Below are 18,236 nucleotides of genomic sequence, written 5' to 3'. Positions count from 1 at the left end.
ACTCTCTCAGCCTGTCTCCATCCGAGAGGTGCTGCAGCCCTGGGATCCCCTGGGTGGCCTCCTCTGGAAGTGCCCCAAGAGGTGCGTGTCTTTGCTGTGCTGAGGAGCCCATGGAGCTGCAGGAGATGCCAGGGCTGGCAGGGGAATCCCCCCAAGCCATTGCTGTGGCAATGGATTTGCCATATGCAGGATGGAAGAAGTCCTGTCAGAGATGGACTGGTGAGGAGAAAGAGGAAAACAGCTCAAATGTTATAGAAACAGAAGTTTTTAACGTGGTTTAAACAGGTTTCAAAATGGCTTTTTGTATTTTCTGCAAGGTTACTGTTTCTTCTTCCCGACACCCCCTGTGAGGTACTTGTCTTTCATAGAAGGTGTCCTGGGAAAGTGTTCTGAGGTGTTTCTTATTGGTCCCTGTTAACCCCTTCCTGTTGGCTGTTGACCCCTTACCTGATTGGTTTTTTCTGTGCCCCTGAACTTGTGATTGGCCCCCTTTTGACCCTCCTAAAAACTTTAGAAACCCCTTCCCCCCAGTAAACTTTCTCTTTCGTCCGTCCCTCCCTAGTGGTCTGTGTGCTCCTTGCGGGGTCGCCGGCCACGTGCTGGGGCAGGGGGAAGGGCATTCACCGCGCAGGTAATGGGGTTAGCAGCCTAAGGCCTGGAGGTCTCCCCCATCCCACTAATCCATCATACATTGCCATTGCAGGTGGGTGCGTTGCAGACAGCCAGAGGAGCCCAGAGCTGGAGGCAGCACTGCAGGAGGGGTCTCAGCTGAGCAGAGCAGAGGGGCAGAACCCCCCTCCCCTGCTGCCCACGCTGTGGGATGAGCCCAGGACACGGGGGGTTGTGGACTATGAGTTCCCATTGCTGGCTCCCATCCTGCTTTTCATCCCCCACTATCCCCATGGCCTTGGATGCAGGGCTGCTCTCCATCCCTTCAGCCCCGAGCCTGTCCCTTGAGATCTGGGGGCATTTGGCACCCACTGGCTCCTTTGGTCCCCTTTTCCATCCCTCCCAGAGCACAGGGAAGGACTGAGGGACCTTGGCCGATTGTCCCTGACCCTCCCCTGCCCCGACACCAAGCTGTGCTCCTTGGGGACGGTGCTTGGACAGCCCCAGTCAGACCCTGTTTCCCGCTGTGCCCCCAAACCACCGGGTGCCCCAGGGGACGTGGGAACACACATGGCCACGGGAAGGCACCCGTGGATGTGGGAACACAGACACACAGACAGACACAGAGCATTTGTTTTGCTGCAGGGGTTTATTGATTATTGCAGGGAAATTGCCAGGGCACCCAGGGGATCAGGGGGGTCCTCCAGGGATGATCATCTCCTCATGCCGCTGGAGGGGGACAGGACACGGGTGTCACCACCACTTCCAGTCCTGAAAGACAGAGCCCCAAACCTCACCCCCGGTGTCCACAGGGACATGGGAGGGGCCTTGTCCCCACCCCGTCTGTCTGCAGGGAGCTGGGGCAGGAGAAGGGAATTGGATGCTGTGATCCATGTGGCTCCCAGAGCCCCTGAGCCCGGGATGCTCTGACACCTCCCCGAGCCCCTCCCTGCCCTCCCGCTGACCCTGGGGGTCTGCAGAGCCCCCAGTGCAAGGCAAGGCTTGGGGGCAGCTCTGTCCAGCTGCCCTGGAACACGGAGCAGGGACAGCCCCCTCCATGTCCCTCTGCTGTCCCCAAGCTCTGCCCACTGCAGAGGGCTCAGGGACCCCCCAGGGCCCTGCCAGGCTCCTCTGGGGGGCTGAGGACCCTCCGATATTTCTCACCTGGACATGCAGAGAGGCAACCGAGCATCACTGGCGCTGCAGCTCCACCTGGTCAGCCACGGGGGGCTGGGGACAAAGGCAGGGTTAGAGACACACTGGGGTGAACTGGGGTAAACTGGGATGTACTGGGACACACTGGGCTGGACTGGGACACGCTGAGATGCCGGGGAGGGTTGTGACCATGAGAGGGAAGGGTCTGAGCCCAGCAGAACTCGGGGTACCCACCTCAGACCTCTTCACTCGATGGACATCCATGCCTCCCTGGAGAGAGAGCGTGAGGTGTCACTGGTCACTGGGGTGTCCCCAGGCCCAGGAGGGATGGGGGGACTACATTTCCCTCCATTTCCCACACTGGGGACATCCCAACTCCAGGACTTACCCCGACACATCCACCTCCTCCTTGTCCCGCAAGTGGCTGGGGAAGGAGAGCAAAGGTTTAAGCAGGATTGGCCCCTGTGGGGCTGGGGGAGGGACACGGGTGTCTCCAGCCCCCCCAGCCCATGGTTGGCCCCGGTCTGAGGGGGAAAATCCCTTCTGCTCCCCCCAGCCCCACTGCACCCAGTTTCCCCTGGGATCCCTGTTCCTGCAGGGCCCAGGGTGGGGATGGAGACAAGGAGAGCCAGGGGAATTCAGGGCCTGCAGGGAGGGTGGAGGGGGGAGGAGGAGGGGACCCAAAGACAGTGAAGTGGGGGGAATTGGGCATCCCACAGGATGGGCATTGGGGTGTGGAAGGGATGGGACTGTGGGGAATGTGGGGGAGGAGGAAGGGATTCCAGTGGAGGGGACCCAGGGAATGAAGCAGGGCAGGGGTGGGGCAGGAGAAATGGGGAAGGGGAGAAAACTGGAAGGGACTGGGAGGGGGTTTGGGACTGAGGGGTCAAGGAAGGGGATTTCTGGACACGAGTGTTGTGGGCAATTTGAAAGGGAAAGGATTAGAGGAGAAAGAAGGGAAGAAATGGTGTGGGAATGATGCCCTGTGTGTGTGTGGTGGGGTGGACTGGGGTGTGTGGGAATAGAGTGGGGTCCCTGAGGAAGGGCCTCCCCGGTGCACACTGGGGTGGACTGGGGAGCGCTGGGATGCCCTGGAGGGTGGTGGCCACCAGAGGGGAGGGTCTGGGCCCAGCACAAGCCCTGGTACCCACCGGGCCGCCGATCACGCCTGCCTGTAGAGAGACAAGGAGACGTCACTGGTCACTGGGGTGTCCCCAGTGCCAGGAAGGGATGGGGGCCCAAAGTGTCCCCCAGTTCCCACACTGGGTGCCCCCCAATTCCCGGACTTACCTCCCCACATTGGACGCCGCCGGCCTGAACGGGCTGCAGGAGGAGAGCAAAGGCTTGGTTGGGATTGGCCTTGTGGGGCTGGGGGGACACGGGTGTCCCCACCCCCTCCAGCCCCGGCTGCCCCCCGGTCTGAGCGGGGCTCTGTGGGATTGTGGCTCCCAGGCAAGTTGGGGACAGCAGTGCAGGGGGAAAGGCAAGGCATTGAGGGCAAAGTCTGGAGGAAAGACCCTGGGAATGGACCATGGCAGGGCATTTCCCAGTTGGTGCCACTTCAGCCTGGCCAGGCCTTGTCCCACTTGAGCCCAGTGTGGAGCTTGGGCCTGGTTGTCCTCCTTGGACTCCAGTGGGGCTTGGCCCAGTTCTGCCCAGTTTGGGTTGGGCCTTTGCCTTGGCTGGGAAAGAGAGGAGATGGTGGGGAGATGCCCCAGGGGACCAAGAGGATGGGATGGGGAGGCCCAAAAAGGTGGGATTTGGGGTCAGAAAGAGCAGGAAGGATTGGGACTGTGCCAGGATGGAGCCGGGTGCAAGCATCCCGTGAGGAAGCGGAGCTGCAGCTGCAGGAGGTGAATTGTGGGAAGGGGAAGGAGAGAGGGAATTGTGGCCGGAAGAAAGTGGCCTGGCCCAGGTCTGGGGGTGCTGGGGAGTGCTGGGGGAGCCCCTGGATTGGGAAGGGGCCCATCCCTGAGTCCATGGCCGTGGCATGGGGGCCTCACCTTGGCATCTGCCGGGGGGCTCAGCAGGATGGTGAAGAGCAGGGCCACGCTGAGCACAGCGACCTTCATCTTCCTCTGGGCCTGGGCAGCGCTGGCTGAGGCTGCACAAGGGCAGGAGCACATTTATCCCTGCCGGGACTCCTCCCTGCCCCCTCCCCGAGAGCCCCCGGGGCAAAGCCCGGCTGGGCACAGCCCCCAGCCCTGGCCACAAGCCCAGCCCTGGCACAGAGTCCATCCCGCCTGCAGCACCCATCCAGTCACCTTCCCCAGCATCCCTCCAGCTTCCTGCACGGGGCAGCTGCCCCTGGAAGGGCCCAGGCACCTGCGGGTGCCAAGAGGGTGGGCAGAGAGCTGAAAGCAGCTGCATACCCTGTGGGGACAATCCCACACAACACAATCCATCCTCCAACGGCCCCCAAAGCCTGATCCCCCCATGTCCTCCTGCCCATCCCTTCCCAGAGCTTTCCCTTTGGGACACCCCAAGCTCAGTCCAGCCCCAAACCCGGTGTGTCTGAGCACAACTGTCCCTGTTCCCACTCCAGCCCCTTGACTGAACGCAGGGCTGGCACTGACCCCCTTCTTGGGGCACCAGGACCCCGGGGTCAGGGAAACAGGGAACTGGGAGATAAAGGGGCTGACGGGCAATGGGCACAGCTGGGTGACTGGGATCTCCAGTCTGGGCAGGCACTGGGGAGCACTGGGCAATGCTGGCCCTGGCACACAAGGGCTGGGCCCAGGGCAGTGCTGGGGTGGTGGCAGTGCCCGGCTCCAGCCCATTTGCGGGCACTGCAGCCCCCAAGTGGTGCAGACCCAGCCACGCCCTCCCCGAGCAGAGCCCAGAGGGGCAGATGCCCTTTGCTGGCCCTGCCCCTGTCCCAGCTGGGCACACCGTGTCCTCCCGCATCAGCCGGGCCCCGCTCTGCTGAGCTGGCCCAGGCAGGGGGGACCAGGGACTGGCAGCCCAGCAGGGCTCTGGCTCCACACTGGGCTGGCCCTGGGACACAGCTGCCCCAGTGCCCCTGTCCCCAGGGTTGGCCCTGCCCTGCCCTGGGCCCAGCGCTGGCCCTCAGCAGGATGGCACCTTCCCGCCCCACTCTCCCTCCTTCCCCACCCGCCTCAGAGGCCCCTCTGTGCTGGGACCCCCGTGGGCAGAGATCAAGGACAGGCACTGAGCGGGGGCTCCCGACACCTGACACAACCTCAATTCTCCACTCACCTTTGGCCACATTTCCGCAACACCTTCCATCCTTACGGGCCCCTGACCAGACACAAGAGACCATTGTGGGGCAGCTGGGAAAACATCTCAGGTCAATGACTTGACTCTTTGCCTTGGATTTTCCCCAGGAGCCGGCAGTGACCTGGAAGATTTTCCTTTTGCCCCTTTCTGCTTTGTGCCTCGTTTGTTGGATAATTGAGGAACGTTGACTGAGGAGGGGCCCAGGGGAGGTGAAGACGCTCAGGGGGAGCATTTACAGCCCCTGCACCCCAAGGGGATGTGATTGCCTCCCCCACAGGGAATTCCATCTCATCCTGGGCACCTCTTCCAATGGCAGTTTGCAAGATCTTTCTCAAAGCCATTCCTGTCCTTCCCTCTCTGCAGGAGACACCTGCAGAGGTTGGGGACTGCTGCCCCCTTCCCAATCCCGCTGTCCGTGCCCTTATCCCCAGCAAGGAATCCCCAGTTGGACTCCACCCCCTCCAATTCCTCACTCCTGGCCCCAGTATCCGGCATCTTCCTTAATGATGGAGGCCAATGGATGGAGGGCACCCTGAGCCAGTGACAGAGATAAGGCTAAAAGTTAACATAGAATAGGAATTAGAGAGGAAAACCAGAATGTGATGTCACACCAGAGGATGTGATGTCGCAGGAAGGATGTTAAAGATGGGATGTCACAGGGGAGCTGGGACGTCATAGGAGATATATGTGATGTCACAGAAAGTATATTATGTCACAGGAGGATGTGAAGTCATGGGGAGGATGGGATATCACAGGGGAGGATGTGATGTCACAGAGGAGAATGTGATGTCACAGGAAGAATGTGAAGGATGTCGTCATAAAGGAGGATGTGATATCACAGGAAGGATGAGATGTCACGGGGAGAACGTGAAGGCACAGGGGAGGATGTGATGTCACTGGAACGATGTGATGTCCCAGAGGAGGATGTTATGTCACAGGAAGGATGTAAAGGATGTGATTTCAGATGAAGGTTGTGATGCCAAAGCGTGGATGTGATGTCACTGAGAAGGATGTGATGTCACAGGAAGATTGTGATGTCACAGTGGAGGTTGTGATGTCACAGAGGCCTATGTGATGTCACAGGGAGAATATGAAGGATGTGATTTCACAGGGAGGATGTGATGTCACAGTGGAGGATCTGATGTCACAGGAAGAATCTGATGTCCAAAGGGAAGATGTGAATTCATGGGGAGGATCTGACGTCACAGAGGAGGATATGATGCCACAGAAGGGGATGTGAAGGATGTGATGTGACAGAGAAAAAGTGATGTCACGGGTAGGATGTCATATGATAGACGTTACGTCATCGAGGACCCTTGATGTCACAAGAGGATCTGTGATGTTATGGGGAGGTTGAAATGTCACAGGACGGATGTGATGGCACAGAGGAGGACGTGATGTCACAGGGACAATGTGAGATCATAGGAAGGATGAGAATGATGTGATGTCAGAGAGGAGGATGTGATGTCACGGAGAGGACGCGACATCACAGAGGAGGATGTGATGTCATATCAAGAATGTGAAGGATGTGATGTCACAGAGGAGCATGTGATGACGCTGGAGAGTTTTGATGTCACAGGACGGATGTGATGTCACAGAGGATGACGTGATGTCACCAAGGAGGATTTTTTGTCACAGGGAGGATACGAAGGATGTGATGTCACAGAGGAGGATGTGATGTCACAGGAAGGATGTGAAGGATTTGATGTCACAAAGGAGGATGTGAGGTCATAGAGGAGGATGTGAAAGATGTGATGTCACAGAGGAGGATGTGATGTCACAGGAAGGCTGTGATGTCACAGAGGAGGACGTGATGACACAGAGATGATGGGACGTCAGAGAGGAAGATGAGATGTCACAGAGAGGATGTGATGTCACAGAGGAGGACATGATGTCACAGGGGAGGATGTGATGTTGCAGAAGAGGGTGGGATGTCAGAGGGACGATGTGAGGTCACAGAGGAGAACATGATGTCACAGGGAAGACTGTGATGTCACAGGAAGGATATGAAGGATGTGATGTCACATGGTAACAGGGAGCTGGGAGATAAAGGGGCTGACGGGCAATGGGCACAGCCGAGTGACTGGGATCTCCAGTCTGGGCAGGCACTGGGGGTAGCACTGGGCAATGCTGGCCCTGGCACACAAGGGCTGGGCCCAGGGAAGTGCTGGGGTGGTGGCAGTGCCCGGCTCCAGCCCATTTGCGGGCACTGCAGCCCCCAAGTGGTGCAGACCCAGCCACGCCCTCCCCGAGCAGAGCCCAGAGGGGCAGATGCCCTTTGCTGGCCCTGCCCCTGTCCCAGCTGGGCACACCGTGTCCTCCCGCATCAGCCGGGCCCCGCTCTGCTGAGCTGGCCCAGGCAGGGGGGGCCAGGGACTGGCAGCCCAGCAGGGCTCTGGCTCCACACTGGACTGACCCTGGGACACAGCTGCCCCAGTGCCCCTGTCCCCAGGGATGGCCCTGCCCTGCCCTGGGCCCAGCGCTGGCCCTCAGCAGGATGGCACCTTCCCGCCCCACTCTCCCTCCCTCCCCACCCGCCTCAGAGGCCCCTCTGTGCTGGGACCCCGTGGGCAGAGATCAAGGACAGGCACTGAGCGGGGGCTCCCGGCACCTGACACAACCTCAATTCTCCACTCACCTTTGGCCACATTTCCGCAACACCTTCCATCCTTACGGACCCCTGACCAGACACAAGAGACCATTGTGGGGCAGCTGGGAAAACATCTCAGGTCAATGACTTGACTCTTTGCCTTGGATTTTCCCCAGGAGCCGGCAGTGACCTGGAAGATTTTCCTTTTGCTCCTTTCTGCTTGGTGCCTCGTTTGTTGGATAATTGAGGAACGTTGACTGAGGAGGGGCCCAGGGGAGGTGAAGACGCTCAAGAAAGAGACATTTACAGCCCCTCAATACCAATGATCCCACTCTGCACCATCCAAATTGTGGGAGTAGCAGCTCATTGGAAGAGGGAAATGTCCTCAGTTTGGTGTTTGAGAGAGAGATGGACGAGAGACCTGAGCAGGGTGCCTGAGGTGCAGCTGATCCTCCCTGGACTGTCTCCTTCCTTCCCCCTGAGCAGGGTTGGGAGCCCCTGGGGAAATTCGTCTTGTTCCTGCAGTCCCTCCTGTGGCATTTTTCCCACCCTCTGGTTCCAAATGGATTTGGGGCCTGGCCGTTCTCCTCAGGTCGTGACCCACAGGGAGGTGGTGTGGTGACTCACAGAGGGAAAGGGAAGGAGAAAAGGGGACCCTGTTCTCCCCACATTTATGTCTCCCTTCCCAAGTTCCTGATGCCCTTGGCTTCCCAGAGTCCCTCATTAGCTGCACGAGGGGGGGACAGGACCAGACTCAGCAGGAGGTCTCTGTCCTGTTGTCCTGGTTTTGACTGGGATAATGGACTGGTTTACAGTCACTGCCCACAACAGGGACTTGTCTCAGCACAGAATCCGGGAATCATCGACTAATTTGAGTGGGAAGGGACCGTAAAGCTCATCCTGTGCCACCCCCTGCCATGGGCAGGGACACCTTCCACTAGCCCAGGTTACTCCAAGCCTCGTCCAGTCTGACCTTGGACACTTCCAGGGATCCAGGGACAACCACAGCTTCTCAGAGCAACCTGTGCCAGGGCCTCCCCCCTCACAGGGAAAACTTTCTTCCCAGTATCCCCCTAAACCTGCCCTCTGTCAGTGGGAAGCCATTCCCCCTTCTCCCATCACTACAGGTCCTTGTCCAAAATCCCTTGGCAGCTCTCCGGGAGCCCCTCGAGTCACTGGCAGGGGCTCTAAGGCCTCTCCGGTGCCTTCTCTTCTCCAGGTTGAACAATCCCAATTGTCCCAACCTGTCCCCAGAGCAGAGGGGTTCCAGCCCTCAGAGCACCTTTGTGGCCTCCTCTGGATCCACTCCAACAGGTCCATTCCTCCTGATCTGGGCCCCCCAAGCTGGAGGCAGCACTGCAGGTGGGGTCTCACCTGAGGGCAGCACAGGGGCACATTCCCCTCCTCCCCTGCCCCCGGGATGAGCCCCGCACACGGGGGGTTTCCAGGCTGGCTCGTGTCCCATTTGTCACCCACCAGCACCCCCAGAGCCCTCTCCCAGCAGGGACTTCCATCCCTTCCTCCCCCAGCCTGCACCGATCCCGGGGGCTGCCCTGACCCGGCTGCACCACCTTGGTCTTGTCCAACCTCAGCAGATTCCCGTGTGTGTCGGGAAACGGGGGGAAGGGGAATTCACCCGACTCTTGGAGATTTGTTTGTCTGGTGGTGCCCCAGGCAAAAACAAAACCCTGTCAGTCCCATCCAGTCTGTCCCATATTCCACCCAGGAACCCTCCACCAAACAGATCCACAATGAGGTGGGGGGAATTCCAGGGCCCTTTTTCGGGCACTGACACAACACACCCAAAGGAAAACCCCTCAGTGGATATTTCCACCAGTTACTCCGGCATCCCCCATGACATCTCATCCTACCTCTGTGACGTCACATCCTCCCTGTGACATCACAGCTCTTCTATGAAGGACATATGACATTATATCTCTCCTGTGACGTCACATCTTCCTCTATGACATCACACCCTTCCTGTGACATCGCATCCTCCTCTGTGACATCACATCCATTGTACAACATACAATCCTCATCTGTGACATCACATCCTTTCTGTGACATCACATCCTCCTGCGTGGCATCTCGTCCTTCCTTTGTGAAATCATATCCTCTCTGTGATACTACAGCTCCTCTATGATGTCCTCTATGATGTCACAGTGGAGGATGTGACGTCACAGGATATGATGTCGTATCCATCAGTTGACATCATAACTCTCCTGTGATGTCACATCCTCCAATGTGACATCACATCCGTGCTGTGACATCACAAACTCCTCTGTGGCATCTTATCCTCCTCTATGACATCGCATCCTCCTCTGTGACATCACATCCTTCTGGTGTCATCACAGCTCCTCTATGACGTCGCATCCATCGTAGGACATCGTATCTCTCCTATGACATCACATCCTCCACTGTGACATCACATCCTCCTCTGTGGCATAACATCCATGATATGACATCAAAACCTCCTCTGTGACATCAGATCCTTCCTCTGACATCACATCCTCTTCTGTGACACCCCATCTCTCCTATGACATCACATCCTCCTCTGTGACATCGCATATGTCCTGTGACATCACCTCCTCTTCTGTGACATCACAGCTCCTATATGATGTCGCATCCCTCATATGACATCATATCTCTCCTGTGACATCACGCCTCCTCTATGTTATCACATCTGTCATATGACATCACATCTTTCCTGTGACATCACATCTTTCCTGTGACATCACATCCTCCTCTGTGACATCACCTCCTCTTCTGTGTGATGCTGTGGAATGTTGGTGCTAAAGAAATAAGTCCGGAGCAGTTAATTAGGGGTGAGAAAAGGAAAGGGTTTAATTGTGCCAAGGCAATGGATGTTAAAAGACACGCGCCGCTGTGCTCCAGATGGTCCATTTTATAATATTGTCTGTCCAATCCCAAGTGTGTCCACCCCGTAGCCTTTGCTCTGGTCCACCCCGGGTCCACCCCCTGAGAATTGAGTCTGGGGTGTATTTCGGGACCACCTCTTCATCAGTCTCATCATCTGCAGAGCACAGAGGGTATATAGTCACCTAGTTCTTGACTCCCTTTTGTTGTTCAGGCCCTGATATGGCTGTTCTCTAAACAGCCTAGGCCTTGCCTTGACAAGAGACTAAATATTGCCACTGAATTCAGGGGTAGATTTGATATGGGGAGCATAGAATGAGGTAAGAGGGTTAAGGAATGTGTAAAGTACTTGTAATACAGGAAAAGGGAGTGAAGGATGCTGCTTTTAAAATCTACTTCTACTACTTATAAAACTTCTAAAGCTTATAAAAATTAGAAAAACAAAAACTATAAAGGGGCTTAAGGCATCAGTTACATCACATCATTCCTGTGCCATCACATCCTCCTCTGTGACATCACATCCCTCATATGATATCATATCTCTGGGCCCAGCGCTGCCCCTCAGCAGGATGGCACCTTCCCGCCCCACTCTCCCTCCCTCCCCACCCGCCTCAGAGGCCCCTCTGTGCTGGGACCCCCGTGGGCAGAGATCAAGGACAGGCACTGAGCAGGGGCTCCCGGCACCTGACACAGCCTCAATTCTCCACTGACCTTTGGCCACATTTCCGCAACACCTTCCATCCTTACGGGCCCCTGACCAGACACAAGAGACCATTGTGGGGCAGCTGGGAAAACATCTCAGGTCAATGAATCATGGAATCATGGACTGGTTTGGGTGGGAAGGGACCTTAAAGCTCATCCTGTGCCACCCCCTGCCATGGGCAGGGACACCTTCCACTAGCCCAGGTTGCTCCAAGCCCCGTCCGGCCTGGCCTTGGGCACTTCCAGGGATGGGGCAGCCACAGTTTCTCAGGGCAACCTGTGCCAGGGCCTCCCCCCTCACAGGGAAAACTTTCTTCCCAATATCCCCCTAAACCTGCCCTCTGTCTGTGGGAAGCCATTCCCCCTTCTCCCATCACTACAGGTCTGTACCACCTTGGTGTTGTCCAACCTCAGCAGATTCCCGTGTGTGCTGGGAAACGGGGGGAAGGGGAATTCACCCGACTCTTGGAGATTTGTTTCTCTGGTCGTTCCCCAGGGAAAAACAAAACCCTGTCAGTCCCATCGAGTCTGTCTCATATCCCCATCAGGAACCCTCCACCAAACAGATCCACAATGAGGTGGGGGGAATTCCAGGGCCCTTTTTCGGGGACTGACACAACACACCCAAAGGAAAACCCCTCAGTGGATATTTCCGTGAGTTACTCCAGCATCCCCCGTGACATCTCATCCTGCCTCTGTGACATCACATCCTCCCTGTGACATCACAGCTCCTCTATGAAGTCTCATCCATCATATGACATCATATCTCTCCTGTGACGTCACATCTTCCTCTATGACATCACATCCTTTCTGTGACATCACATCCTCCCACGTGGCATCTCGTCCTTCCTCTGTGAAATCATATCCTCTCTGTGATACTACAGCTCCTCTATGATGTCCTCTTTGATGCGACAGTGGAGGATGTGACGTCACAGGATATGATGTCGTATCCATCAGATGACATCATATCTCTCCTGTGACGTCACATCCTCCAATGTGACATCACATCCGTGCTGTGACATCACAAACTCCTCTGTGGAATCATATCCTCCTCTATGACATCGCATCCTCCTCTGTGCATCACATCCTTCCGGTGACATCACAGCTCCTCTATGACGTCGCATCCATCGTAGGACATCATATCTCTCCTATGACATCACATCCTCCACTGTGACATCACATCCTCCTCTGTGGCATAACATCCATGATATGACATCAAAACCTCCTCTGTGACATCAGATCCTTCCTCTGACATCACATCCTCTTCTGTGACACCACATCTCTCCTATGACATCACATCCTCCTCTGTGACATCGCCTCCTCTTCTGTGACATCACAGTTCCTCTATGATGCCATATCCCTCATATGACATATGGGCAGAGATCAAGGACAGGCACTGAGCGGGGGCTCCCGGCACCTGACACAGCCTCAATTCTCCACTCACCTTTGGCCACATTTCCGCAACACCTTCCATCCTTACGGGCCCCTGACCAGACACAAGAGACCATTGTGGGGTAGCTGGGAAAACATCTCAGGTCAATGACTTGACTCTTTGCCTTGGATTTTCCCCAGGAGCCGGCAGTGACCTGGAAGATTTTCCTTGTGCCCCTTTCTGCTTGGTGCCTCGTTTGTTGGATAATTGAGGAACGTTGACAGAGGAGGGGTCCAGGGGAGGTGAAGCCGCTCAGGGGGAGCATTTACAGCCCCTGCACCCCAAGGGGATGTGATTGCCTCCCCCACAGGGAATTCCATCTCATCCTGGACACCTCTTGCAATAGCAGTTTGCAAGATCTTTCTCAAAGCCATTCCTGTCCTTCCCTCTCTGCAGGAGACACCTCCAGAGGCTGAGGACTGCTGCCCCCTTCCCAATCCCGCTGTCCCTGCCCATATCCCTGTCAAGGAATTACCAGCTGGACTCCACACCCTCCAATTCCTCACTCCTGACCCCAATATCCGACATCTTCCTTAATGTTGGAGGCCAAGGCATGGAGGGCACCCTGAGCCAGTGACACTGAGCTGAGCGGGGCAGGTGACACACCTGGGGGACAGGATGGCATCCAGGGGGACCTGGATAAGCCAGAGAAATGGTCCCAGAGTGTGGAGAGAGAGATAAGGCTAAAAGTTAACATAGAATAGGAATTAGAGAGGAAAACCAGCTGCTGCTTCCCGGACAGCAAAGAGACTCCAGCTGTCACTTCCCAGCTGGGATAAGGTCACGATGTCCCACAAAGCTCCCCAGGCACCCAGAAACAATTGTAGCACTTCTCAGTAGAAACCCTCAAACTCCTCCTGAACCTAAAGAAAGAGCTTAAAAGAGAGTTGGAAATGGGGAAAGAATTGGAGGGACATTTCCACTGAAACTTCTGGGATCAACGGAGGGGTTGAACCTGCCTTCCTCCCCCTCAGGGACACCTGTGCTGGGTGGGAAGTGTCAGCTCTGCATGTTAGTCACTGCGTGGAAGGACTAGAGCTGACTTTTGCTTCCTAATGTATTTGTGGATTGGTTTGGTTTAGAGGTTGTGCTTTGCTTTGCTTTAACAACAATTTGGACATTGTTTGAAGTGTGTTTTTGCAGCCAGACCCTGTCCCTGACCACCACGAACCTTTAACCTGTGCCAATTTGTATTAATAAAGAGTGTTATTCCCCAGACTGTTGGAGGGAGTCCTTTATAAAGGTGCTGCCAGTTTTGTCAATGCCGGAGTAACTGGTGGAAATATCCACTGAGGGGTTTTCCTTTGGCTGTGACGTGTCAATCCCTGAAAAAGGGCCCTGGAATTCCCCCCACCTCATTGTGGATCTGTTTGGTGGAGGGTTCCTGGGTGGAATATGGGACAGACTGGATGGGAATGTGCCCCTCTGCTGCCCTCAGGTGAGACCCCACCTGCAGTGCTGCCTCCAGCTCAGGGGACCCAGATCAGGAGGAATGGACCTGTTGGAGTGGATCCAGAGGAGGCCACAAAGATGCTCTGAGGGCTGGAACCCCTCTGCTCTGGGGACAGGTTGGGACAATTGGGATTGTTCAACCTGGAGAAGAGAAGGCTCCAGAGAGACCTTAGAGCCCCTTCCAGTGCCTAGAGGGGCTCCCAGAGAGCTGCAGAGGGATTTTGGACAAGGACCTGTAGTGATGGGAGAAGTGGGAATGGCTTCCCACTGACAGAGGGCAGGTTTAGGGGGATATTGGGAAGAAAGTTTTCCCTGTGAGGGGGGAGGCCCTGGCACAGGTTACCCTGAGAAGCTGTGGCTGCCCCTGGATCCCTGGAAGTGTCCAAGGTCAGGATGGACGGGGCTTGGAGCAACCTGGGCTAGTGGAAGGTGTCCCTGCCCATGGCAGGGGGTGGCACGGGATGAGCTTTAAGGTCCCTTCCCACCCAAACCAGTCCATGATTCCATGATTCTGTGCTGAGACAAGTCCCTGTTGTGGGCAGTGGCTGTAAACCAGTCCATTATCCCAGTCAAAACCAGGACAACAGGACAGAGACCTCCTGCTGAGTCTGGTCCTGTTCCCCCCTCGTGCAGCTACTGAGGGACTCTGGGAAGCCGAGGGCACCGGGAACTTGGGAAGGGAGACATAAATGTGGGGAGGACAGGGCCCCCTTTTCTCCTTCCCTTTCCCTCTGTGAGTCACCACAACACCTCCCTGAGGAGAACGACCAGGCCCCAAATCCGTTTGGAACCAGAGGGTGGGAAAAATTCCACAGAAGGGACTGCAGGAACAAGAGGAATTTCCCCAGGGGCTCCCAACCCTGCTCAGGGGGGAGGAAGGAGACAGTCCAGGGGGCATCAGCTGCACCTCAGGCACCCTGCTCACGTCTCTCGTCCATCTCTCTCTCAAACACCAAACTGGGGACATTCCCCTCTTCCAATGAGCTGCTACTCCCACAATTTGGATGGTGCAGAGTGGGATCATTGGTGTTGAGGGGCTGTAAATGTCTCCTTCTTGAGCGGCTTCACCTCCCCTGGGCCCCTCCTCAGTCAACGTTCCTCAATTATCCAACAAACGAGGCACCAAGCAGAAAGGGGCACAAGGGAAATCTTCCAGGTCACTGCCGGTTCCTGGGGAAAATCCAAGGCAAAGAGTCAAGTCATTGACCTGAGATGTTTTCCCAGCTGCCCCACAATGGTCTCTTGTGTCTGGTCAGGGGCCCGTAAGGATGGAAGGTGTTGCGGAAATGTGGCCAAAGGTGAGTGGAGAATTGAGGCTGTGTCAGGTGCCGGGAGCCCCCGCTCTGTGCCTGTCCTTGATCTCTGCCCACGGGGGTCAAAGCACAGAGGGGCCTCTGAGGCGGGTGGGGAGGGAGGGAGAGTGGGGCGGGAAGGTGCCATCCTGCTGAGGGCCAGCGCTGGGCCCAGGGCAGGGCAGGGCCATCCCTGGGGACAGGGGCACTGGGGCAGCTGTGTCCCAGGGTCAGTCCAGTGTGGAGCCAGAGCCCTGCTGGGCTGCCAGTCCCTGGCCCCCCCTGCCTGGGCCAGCTCAGCAGAGCGGGACCCGGCTGATGCGGGAGGACACGGTGTGCCCAGCTGAGACAGGGGCAGGGCCAGCAAATGGGATCTGCCCCTCTGGGTTCTGCTCGGGGAGGGCGTGGCTGGGCCTGCACCACTTGGGGGCTGCAGTGCCCGCAAATGGGCTGGAACCGGGCACTGCCACCACCTCAGCACTTCCCTGGGTCCAGTCCTTGTGTGCCAGGGCCAGCATTGCCCAGTGCTCCCCAGTGCCTGCCCAGACTGGAGATCCCAGTCACCCAGCTGTGCCTATTGCTCGTGAGCCCCTTTATGTCCCAGCTCCCTTTTTCCATGTGACATCACATCCTTCATATGCTTCCTGTGACATCACAGTCTCCCCTGTGACATCACGTTCTCCTCTGTGACATCACATCCTCCATGTGACATCACATCCTCCTCTGTGACCTCACATCGTCCCTCTGACATCCCACCCTCTTCTGCGACATCCCATCATCCCTGTGACATCATGTCCTCCTCTGTGACATCACATCCTCTCTGTGACATCTCATCCTCCTCTCTGATGTCCCATCGTCCCTGTGACATCACATCTTCCTCTGTGACATGACAGCCTTCCTGTGACATCACATCCTCCTCTGTCATCTCATCCTCCTCTGTGTCATCACATCCTTCCTTTGACATCACATCCTCATTTCTGAAATCACATCCTTCCTGTCAATCTGGTCCTCCCATGTGATGTACCGTCCTCCCAGTGACATCACATCCTTTTCTGTGATGTCACGTCCTTCCATTTGACATCACATCCTTTCTGTGGCATCCCATCCTCCATTGTGACATCACATCCTCCCTTTAATATCACATCCTTCAGATCCTCCCTGTGGCATCATGTCCTCCCTGTTACATCACATCCTCCTCTGTGATGTCACATCCTCCCCTGTGACATCACATCTTCTCTGTGACTTCACTTCCTTCCGGTGACATCACATCCGTCATGTCTCCTTGTGGCATCTTATCCTCCTCTGTGACATCACATCCTCTCTTTGATATCACATCCTTCATATCCTCCCTGTGACATCATATCCTCCCTGTGATATCACATCCTCCTCCGTGACATCACATCTTTCACATCCTCCTCGATGACCTCACATCCTTCTTTGTGACATCAAACCCTTCACATCCTTCTGGTGACATCACATCCTCCTCTGTGACATCACATCCTCCCTGTGACATCACATCCTTCATATTCTCCCTGTGACATCACATAGGCCTCTGTGACATCACAACCTCCACTCTGACATCACAATCTTCCTGTGTCATCACATCCTTCTCAGTGACATCACATCCACGTTTTGGCATCACAACCTTTGTCTGAAATCACATCCTTTACATCCTTCCTGTGACATCACATCCTCCCCTGTGACGTCATATTCTCCCTGTTACATCTCATCCTTCCTGTGATATCACATCCTCCTTTGTGACGACATCCTTCACATCCTCCCCGTGACATCACATTCTCCTTTGTGACATCACATCCTCCTCTGTGACATCACATCCTCCCTGTGACATCACATATTCCTTTGGGATGACACATTCTCCCCATGACATCACATCCTCCTCTGCGACCTCACATACTTCCTGTGACATCACATTGTCCCTGTGGCAACATGCATCTGCTATGACATCCCAGCTCCCCTTTGACATCACGTCTTGCTCTGTGACATCACATCCTTCACAACCTTCCTGCGACATCACATCCTCCTCTGTGACATCTCATCCTTCACATTCTTGCTGTGACATCACATCCTCTCTGAGACATCTCATCCTCCTCTCTGACATCACATCATCCCTGTGACATCACGTCCTCCTCTGTGACATCACAGCCTTCCTCTGAAATCCTATCCTCCTCTGTCATCTCATCCTTCTCTGTGTCATCACATACTCTTCTGTGACATCACATCCTTACTTTGACATCACATCTTCGTTTCGGAAATCACATCCTTTCTGTCAGTCTTATCCTCCCCTGTGACGTACCGTCCTCCCAGTGACATCAAGTCCTTCTCTGTGATGTCACGTCCTTCTATTTGGCATCACATCCTTTCTGTGACATCACATCCTTCATATCCTCCCTGTGACATCATATCCTCCCTTTTACATCACATCCTCTTCTGTGATAACACATCCTCCCCTGTGACATCATATCCTTCATGTGACATCACATCCTTCTGCTGACATCACATCCTTCATGTCTCCTTGTGACATCACATCCGCCTCTGTGACATCACATCCTCCCTTTGATATCACATCCTTCATATCCTCCCTGTGACATCATATCCTCCCTGTTATGACACATCCTCCTCTGTGACATCACATCCTTCCTGTGACATCACATCCTCCTCTCAGACATCACATCATTCTCATCCTTCCTATGATATCACATCATCCCTGTGGCATCACATCCTTCCTGTGACATCGCATCTCTCCTGTGACATTTCAACCTCCCCATAACATCACAAAGCCTCTTGTGACATCAAGGGTCCGCGATGACGTAACATCTATCATATGACATCCTACCCGTGACATCACTTTTTTCTCTGTTACATCACA

General features: G+C 55.6%; 1 protein-coding gene across 1 annotated transcript in view; it reads right to left on the bottom strand.

The window, feature by feature from the left end:
* The window catches only part of LOC116779925 (PHD finger protein 7-like), a 42,811-nt gene that overhangs the window by 12,614 nt on the left and 11,961 nt on the right, over positions 1-18,236 (bottom strand). The gene's annotated exons all lie outside the window — the stretch shown is intronic.

This window comes from Chiroxiphia lanceolata, chromosome 33, assembly GCF_009829145.1.
Source record: "Chiroxiphia lanceolata isolate bChiLan1 chromosome 33, bChiLan1.pri, whole genome shotgun sequence".
Taxonomy (NCBI): Eukaryota; Metazoa; Chordata; class Aves; order Passeriformes; family Pipridae; genus Chiroxiphia; species Chiroxiphia lanceolata.
This window is presented reverse-complemented; position numbering and strand designations above follow the sequence as displayed.